Source organism: Protopterus annectens, chromosome 2.part2, assembly GCF_019279795.1.
Source record: "Protopterus annectens isolate FY-2018-M chromosome 2.part2, PAN1.0, whole genome shotgun sequence".
Lineage (NCBI taxonomy): Eukaryota > Metazoa > Chordata > Ceratodontiformes > Protopteridae > Protopterus > Protopterus annectens.
In genome coordinates, this window is record NC_056730.1 from 80,862,870 (window position 1) to 80,872,869 (window position 10,000).

The window sequence follows — 10,000 nt, forward strand, 5'->3', positions numbered from 1 at the left end:
TCACATTGTCTATGGTGTGTAGAGTCCTGGATTCGAGCTTTGCAAACACTGCTTAATTTGTTGCTGGCCAGAACATGGGCCATTGGGTAAAGAGTGCTTAAGGCAATTTAAAGCTGTTCTAAGCAGGTGTGCATGGATTTGCATGGAGCTAAGCACTGCTAACTTCTGGTTACAGTGTCATACACTCAGCTGGCTTCTATATTGCTTAACCTCTGTAGGCAGTGCTTACCCCTGTGCAAACCCATGCACAACTGCTCAAAAGTGCCTTAATCATACTGTATCCAATGGGCCGTGTTCTGCCCAGCAACAAAATAAACAGCTCTGACAGGCCTGAACCCAGGACACTACACACCATAGACAAGGTGATGTACCACTAAGCCATCCCAGATACAAATACATCTGATGTTTTCAGAAACATATCATCCAGTCCAGTCATGCAACAGTACAGAGAATGTATACCAACATCTAGATGGATGTCTGTGTACATATATTAACATCTATACAGATACAACATTGCTATAGCTGTAGATATATATATTTCTGAAACTATATACATATATATCAATATATATGAACATATATATGTGCAAATGCCTACATCGACCAATATATGTGTCTACAGCTATATGTCTACATATACACAGCAAGTTACATTTGTGTACGATGATATATATCTGTGTAGGTATATATGGACATAGTTATATCTAGGTTAGCAGATATATATATATCTATACAGGTATATATGGCCATACATCTGTAGATAGCAATGGCGGATTAACAAATGACACATATGTCCTCATGCACCGTTAATAGGGTTAAGAGGCTCCACACACTATACGTCTTGTACGAATAAGCATACCCCACCAGCCAAACACGTCTGCCCTGGAATACACTACCAAGTGTTGCAGATCCCATAACCAGGACATGGCATAACATGGGCACATGATGTTACCAGTACTACATCCCACCTGTCTGTCTGGTATTGGTAACATATCATGCAGTACAGTCTGCCTCCCATAGGAAATGTAATATGTGGAAGCCATCAACATCCTCAGGATACAGATGCACAGACACAGATATGCAGATACAGGTATATATATACATGTCACTACATATACACATGTAGTTATATGTACAGTAAGTTACATAAGTAGAAGGTGCCCACAATATGGAACTGCCACTATGCCTACAGTTAACCCCTGAATGACTGGACACTTTATGGGCCACCCATACAAATGACAATCGGTGCCTGCAACATATACCCACAGACAGGTCAGAGGAAAACACCACCCACAGGTTGGCAGACATGTATACCTTTCATCGTGTACTATTACAGTTCTATATGCCATGTCATATAGCTGTTCAGACACTGACAACTATATAAACAGAGTAATGCAACTGTGAACCAGTTACAGTAATACAGAAGTCTGGAAAGGTTCATAACTTTTGCTGTCCAAGCCAAGCCCTTCACATTGTACAATAGTGAAGACAAACTGGGCCACAGGATACCAAACAATGAACAATATGTAATGCAGGTGTGTAGTTCAGCAGCCTCTATCTACACACTGTACAACTCAGTAGGTGGTAAAGACGTCATGTGACCACATGGGTCGTAACTGCTACATAACATGGCATAACTGACACTATCATGAGCACACCGACAAACAGAACAGTTTGTATGGTAGGGGGCAGTCTTGCATTAACCAGATCCATGTCAGTAATGTATATATAGGTGAAATATATGGTACTGTACATCCAGATACCTTAAGGCAGCTCAGCACTGATACCCCCATATTTTGTAACAGCCTAGGTCAGTTATGGTGCTCCCTCCTAGACTCAATAATACAGGGCCATATACCACTGTTGCATACACTGGCCTCTGGAGTGCATAAGGGCACACATGTATTGTGTAGGTGATGCCCACACATATATATATGGCCCCAGCCCCACCATATGTGTGTGGGATACAACATCAGTGGACTGATGGCAGCAATGGCAGTGTGATATACTTACAGCCCACTACAGAATAACCACCATCAGCATGATATATGTGCAAAGCTTGATATGTAGGTGATGGACAGGCTGGAATACAGGCACATATGTGGACAACTGTTGCCATACACTAAGTAAGGTTCTGGTGTACAGGATAGTCTGTAACATACCCCTAGTCATGGATGTAGCCATGTACCGATAGCACTCAACTCACACACACTGCCAGTGTAATATCTGACACAGGACCTGTGTGGTGGACAGACAAGACATGATAGGCATAGCTCTGGCCAGCATGAGGATAGGCCCACAGTTGTGTGCTTTGCAGACAGACTGCATTCCAAGGTAAACTAGTATGTACACACACACCCTGTAACACCAGTACTATACAAAGCATAACACAACTCTACTCGCAGTCTGTCTGTAGTTCCTGATCCTCCTACAAATATGTGGCTGCCCTGAGTGTGCCAGTTCTCCTGTAAGGGGTATTGCTACCTGCTGTTGGTAACACTGCTGCCCACACACAGGACAGATGTCCATCACACAGGAAATGTAAAGGGACCACGCACACATGAAATGGGGATTTATAGTGGGTGGTTGCCATGACAGTGTTAATTGGGAGTAGTACACATGTATAATCATATATATCTGGCTATCTGGATAAGTATATGTACATATATATGTACATATATTCCACCATATGTCCTGAACATGAAGTGTAGCCCAACCCCAGCCCCTATGATCCCAATGTCATAGTTGAAGAGGATGTCAGGTATGTTTAGCAGGTATACTAGTAGACTATTAGTACTGTCATTAGGATTGTCTTCACAGACACGGTGTGTGTGGGAGGTCACATCTGCTTATAACGTGTGCCATTGGCTTCTGACAGACATCCTAAGGACATCATTGTAAGTACCACTGCTAGCAAGTAATGCCGCTGTGGACTGCAGCTGAGATATTGGCCAATATATATGGAAAGTCTGGCATAATCTGTACAATCCAGAGGTATACACATAAGCCCTTAGTGCTACACATGTGTACTATGCCTGACAATATGGATGTATATGGCCATGTAGATGGGTATAACACATAATGACTGGTAAATATTTGCCACCATAGGTTATGCATTCACACACCCCAGTCTAGCCTGACACATTATGACTGCTGGTACAGAGGTGCCATGGCCACATACTACCCACTAGATATTGACATACATCTGCACAGCATCCTACTGCCCTGTCTGACATAAATGACTGTTAAGGGAGGCCCGGCAGCGGTACATCTGGCAAGTATCTGCACATGACATCTCACTGGGTAAGTACACTACGTTGCTAGGCATGTAACAATGTACTGTGCAGGCTGCAGGCAGACTGGCTTAACTCTGGTCTACATCTCCTATGGGGGAATGCACATGTACCTACATATAAAGCAGGATCAACAGGCATGTCACAGCACAGGGTAAAATACACCTGTGTGAAAGTGCATAACCACAACCAATATGAACACAACTACAGCCACATATGGTTAGCTAGCATGATATTACAGTATATGGACTGTCTGTTCTACACCATCCTCACATGTGCCACTCACAGACTGACCTTACATATACTGGCCTGTTACACAGTTTGGTCTGATGGCTGTCTGCAGTATGGGACACGTGTGTGTATGGCCCTACAAACATGTGCGTCAATACAGTACCATACAGTGGAGCAGCATGTAACATCTGATAGGCGGGAAACTAGAACAATGACATCTACCACAGTCTGTATATAGACTAAGGTACATATTAACAATATGCACACTGTCGACATTCACCATAGATACACAGACCGCAGTACTGTGCAAACATCCACAAAATGTCCAGGTAATGTCATGAAATTTAACCCCTACTGTGCATAACGTGTAGCAGTTGGATATATCACTGGTTTGTTCTCAGATATGATGACACTAATTATGGTGTACAGCACATATGCACCACTTCATGCATGATATATGTACAAAGGTTGTTAGAGGTGTGGCTGGAAGCACATACACAGGGTCAATATTGACATGTTGCTGTGATAACCACATACATTTACTGTTGTAACTGGGTTTGTTGCAACATATGTCCTATGAGGGATATAACGACAGTGACTATTACGGCTTTCACCATCTACAGACTGCAATCTTTACACTACCTACTGCAGTCCACAGATAGATGCTGTGTGGGTGACACATGAAACCAAAGACACAATACTGCCCAGTCTGTAGATGACCATGCAGATAGGGATTCCTCATAAACATGGAACTGACACGGCAGGTATTGAGACATGTACGACAGCCATATCCACACAAACACTGTTAAATCAACATTACTCCAAATGCAGTATAGCGGCACTTACAGTCTGTAGTCAGGTCAGGCACATCCCCCTCCTGTTTGTTGCCCTGTTTCCACAGTGTATGTTGCTAGAGGTAAACCCCAATCCATCTCAGACACTGATTGCCACACGACAGATCTAGTTCCTGCTCACAGTGGATCAAAATGTCCAACAGCACCATGATGTTCTTAGATATTGGAGCATGTTTCCATGCAATTGGCTATGGGAATGTTACCACAGCTGTTTCACATGCAATCAGCTGGGGGAAGGCTGCAATTCATACAGAGACCATCAGCCGATCATGAACATCATTAAAAATACACATGATGCTGCCTAAGCAAAGCAGGTGTAGGTCTCCACATCCACCAGAGAGGGGGTGGGAGAGGCAGACAGAGGCAAAGACATGTCAGGGAGGGGTGGGAGAGTAAAACTGAAGCATGTTTGTGTCACACACCTAGCAGCATAGGGTATCAAACCCCTGACAACTATGTAGTGCTATCACGGTTCGATTCAGTTATTGGATGCACCACATGGGTTACCTGTGATGGAGCACTCAGAACATATATGTGATGGTGAGTGACATCTGCAGCAGGGATACAGTAACTATACAGTAGGTGATGCACATGTGCCTGTCCGCATGACCAAGTGCCAGCGTCAACACAGCCACACTCTCACAAGGCCGCACACACAATGATACACTTGGCAGGTCCAGGAGTACAACTCATCAATAGTGGGATTGCCACATCGCATCACTGTGCAGGTATCACATGCACCACACATGTCATACGGGGGTTGTATGGCCAAAGGGTATGGGGAGCTGTCTCACATCAGACAGCATGCTGCAATATGCCCATGGGGGTTGTAGTGGGAACTGGTAATGCCCAGCAGGTTTACCCTGCACCTACATTGAGAGCATGCTAACAGCATTCCCTGGTGTCAGTGGCATTTGTCCATACAGGGCATGTTGTCAGGCATGGTATGTCCATTGTGGGTCACATGTGATGGCACCACAGGTCTCTATTGGGAAACATGGGGGAGGTGCACTGTCTGCATGTACGTGCATATTGGACAGAAGGACAGGGTGACATGCCCTCTTTAGCCCACTGCTTTCACTCCATAGTTACTATCAGTGGCCAATATGCAGTGTACTGCCTACATATTGGCTGTTGCCTAGGCATTTGTGTGTGCATGAGACATGGGTTGAGTGCATGCTCTGGGTAATACTGGGGTTGCTAAGTGTGATTGCCTGGCCTTGATGTCACATGTATGGGTATGGCTTTGCACCCCAGCCTCTCAGCCATTTCACATCTGTTATCCCTGTACAGTGGACATTGGGATATATAGTAGGGCCACCATATAAGAAATATTCAAAACCCACTCCACATTGGCCACAGGTGTCACACAGTCACAACCACCTCTGCAAGTTACAAACACAAACACACACACACACACACACACACACACACACACACACACACACACACACACACACACACACACACACACACACACACACACACACACACACACACACGTGGCATGTCTGGGAGTAGAACCCCTACCTAACTAGTTTATTACACTACAGCACTACGCAGTTACAGGATACACCATGCACATTACTAGAGTACTCCTTCAACAAAAGTGTATTTGACAATGACTGACATCAGCAGGATTGCCAAAGTAGGGCATTTGAAATTGACTGCAAGTGACTAGCCTATAATCCATTGCTCCCTATACAGACAGTGTGACACATAAAACATCCATAACCAACATGTGTGGGTATAGAACCCCTAACAGAGGTCTATATCACACTACAGCATGGAGCTGTCATAGGACGCACCACAGGGATCACTAGAAAACATCTTCCCCAAAGGTGGATTTCACAATGAATGATATCAGCAAGATTGCCAAAGCAGGGCATTTGAAATGTCCTGTGAGTGACTAGCCTAAAATGCATTGTTCCCTACACAGACAGTGACACACACAATACATCCAGAACTGCCATGGGTGGGTATGGAACCCTACCACATTTCTAAATGACACTACAGCAGTATGCAGTTACATGATGTGCTACAGAGACTACTGGGATACAGCCTTCCCAGTGGTGTATTTCTAGGTGGTTGGCATCAGCAGCCTTGCCAAAGGTGGGTATATGAAATGTAAGGGGTGTGAGTACCCTAAAATGCATTACTCTCTACATAGTCAGACATGCATACAAACACAGTTGGCAGGTCTGGGGTTAGAACTCCCACCTAAGTCCTTTATCACGCTATAGCTGTACGCAGTAACAGGATGTGCTACGGAGATTACTAGGCAACATCCTTCCCAGAGGTGTATTTCTAGGTGGGTGATATCAGCAGCCTTGCCAAAGGTGGGTATATGAATTGTAAGGGATGTGATCACCCTAAAAGCATTGTTCTCTACAGAGTCAGACATGCACACAAACTCACACAATTGTCAGGTCTGTGGTTAGAACTCCTACCTAACTAGTTTATCACACTACAGTGGTATACAGTTATGAGATGCGCTACGAAGATTACTGAGCTATAGCCTTCCCAGAGGTGTATTTCTAGATGGGTGACATAAGATGCCTTGCCAAAGGTGGGTATATGAATTGTAAGGGATGTGAGTACCCTAAAAAGCATTGCTCTCTACACAGTCAGAAATGCACACAGACACTCACACACACAGTTGCCAGGTCTGGGGTTAGAACTCTTACTTAACTAGTTTATTACACTACAGTGGTACACAGTTATGGGATGCACTATGGAGATTAAGGAGCTACAGCCTTCCCAGAGGTGTATTTCTAGGTGGGTGACATCAGCAGTTTTGCCAAAGTTATGTATATGAATTGTAAGGGGTGTGAGTACCCTAAAAATCATTGCTCTCTACACAGTCAGATATGCACACAAACACACACACAGTTGGCAGGTCTGGGGTTAGAACTCCTTCCTATTTCCTTTATCACACTAGAGCCATACTCAGTTACAGAACATGCTACAGAGATTACTGGGCTACAACAGTCCCAGAGGTGTATCTCTAGGTGGGTAAAATCAGCAGCCTTGCCAAAGGTGGGTATATGAATTGTAAGGAGTATGAGTAGCCTAAAGAGAAATGCTCTCTGCACAGTCAGACACACACACAAATATACACAGTTGTCAGGTGTTGGGTTAGAACTCCTACCTAAGTAGGTTTTCACACTACAGCAGTTATGGGATGTGCTATGGAGATTACTGGGCTACTGTCTTCCCAGAGGTGCATTTCTAGGTGGGTGACATCAGCAGCCTTGCCAAAGTTGAGTATATGAATTGTAAGAGGTGTGAGTACCCTAAAAAGCATTGCTCTCTTTACAGTCAGACATGCACATAAACAGTTGGCCGGTCTGGGGTTAGAACTCCTACCTAACTAGTTTATCACACTACAGCAGTATGCAGTTATGGGACATGCCACAGAGATTACTTTGCTACATCACTCCCAAAAGTGGATTTCACATTGAATGACCTCAGCAGGCTTGTCATAGTAGCGCTATGGGGTGGGCGGTGTGTGCATGGGCCATAACCCATTCATGTAGGGTTGACACGCCACATGCGGCCACACATGGGGTCATATGTCACAGGTATGTGTATACAGCTACTAGATGACTACTTCCTTGTACAGTCATGTTGCACAGCTGGCACGTGCACCACATAGTCTGTGGTGCTGACAGGTACTGGTTGCTCGTATCTGCATTGAGTGACATCTGCACCTCATGTTTTTTGGGCTCTTTGGCTGTGTGCTGGGTGGGAAAGCCCTGGATGGCTCCTAGTCATGGTCACCCTCTTCCACACATCTATATCCATCTACCTTTGGCTTATTATAGTGTGTTGTCCTTACATATATGTCTGTATTCCTATCCACTGTGTGTGCAAGACATGAGTGGTGCATACTGACAAGCATCTGCACTAACAATTGCAACTGCCGGATATGTCTGGTCCACTAGTGTTTGCAGACATGGCCTTCATGTGTTTAAGTGTGTGAGCATGCCCAGTATGACCGTTCAGTATGTTGACTGACATTGCCTTCATTTCTCTAAGTGTGTAAGCATGCCCAGTAAGGCTGTCTGTATTGCATGTGTGGATCATGTCCAGGTGGTTTGTACTGCAGTGCTGACCTTTGAGTTGTACAACAACAGATAACATGCTGTGTCTGCAGGGTATCCATCGATCATTTGGCATTGACTGTTGCTGAATGTCTGCATAGCAGGCGGGAACACCTGACTAATTCTATGTTTTTATACAGGATTGGGGGGGGGGCGCACCTGACTGCTACTATATCTCTATGTAGGATGGGGGGCACACCTGACACATGTACACATTTGCTAGGACTGTACTGGTATGTCAAGTACTCCATTTCAGTCTGTAGTCTTACCTATCGTGCTGGCTAGGCCATACCAGAGTAATACAGTTCTTATCTTTTGATTACCTACATAGTTTCTGACTTCCTAGCCTTCACAACTGACTTCCCACTACCTGGCCTGCTGTAGTCTGTCTGTGTAGGCCGGGGGGGGGGTGGTTATCCATAGCCATCATTCAGAGGCCATAGTACAGCATTTGTTTGTGCTTGTCTACACCTGACCTGCTGGCTGTGACTGTTGTTGGGTATGTGACCCCACCACCTGACTGGCATGTGTGAGTCCCTTATCTTGTGGGTGTCCCAGTACTGAGGGTGTTGCTGCAGGGCTGCCTATGTTGGATGCACATAGTACACTCCATACGCATGGTTAGGCACAGGTAGTGTAATGTTTGGCATCCCTTTTCCTGTATGTGAGAATCAGAGAGAGATGCTATTCCCTGGGTCCCTCCCATGTCAGAGTATGTGCTTTGCATTGCCTCTTTGCCAGGGCCAGGGCATACTGAGCATGCCTCCTTCTGCCTACTGGGGCAGGCTCAGGTTGTTCCTCCTCTGAGTCACTCTGTGCCTATGCAGGTCTTGTCACTGGTGGGGGGATATGTGGCCCTGCCCCATGCTGCTCCTGCTGCAGCTGTTTGTGTAGCATGGCACATACAAGGATGATTTGGGTACATGTAATTGATGAGTACTGCAAGGCTCTATCGGATGTGTCCATCCACCAGAACTGTGACTTGAGCATCCTAAACACATGCTCTATTATGATTCTTGTTTGTGCGTGTGACTCATTATGGAGATCTTGTTCGGGTGTGTGTGCTTTTCTAATGGGTGTCATCAGTCACGGCTCCAGTGCGTATCCAGCATCCCCCACTAGGTGACCATGTGGGATGTCCCCATTGGCAAACGTCTGGTACAGCTGTGTCAGATGCCAGATGTGGGAATCATGATAGCTTCCAGGGCAGCCAGCACACACGTTCAGTATTATGTACTGGGCATCACACATGACATAGCAGTTGATAGAAGGGAAGCCCTTGCGGTTGATGTAGACCCTGCCCTGCTCACCAGATGGTGCTTTGATGCGCATGTGCGTGCAGTCTATTGCACCCACTACCTCAGGGTATTCTGCTATTTGGTGGAAGAGACGCATATTGCTGGCCAACACCTCACGGGTGATGTGGAAATATACGTGCTCACCAACATGTGCTGATATGGCATCCAGGAACTGTTGGAGTACCCTGGATGCTGATGCCTGTGAAATCCCCATCATA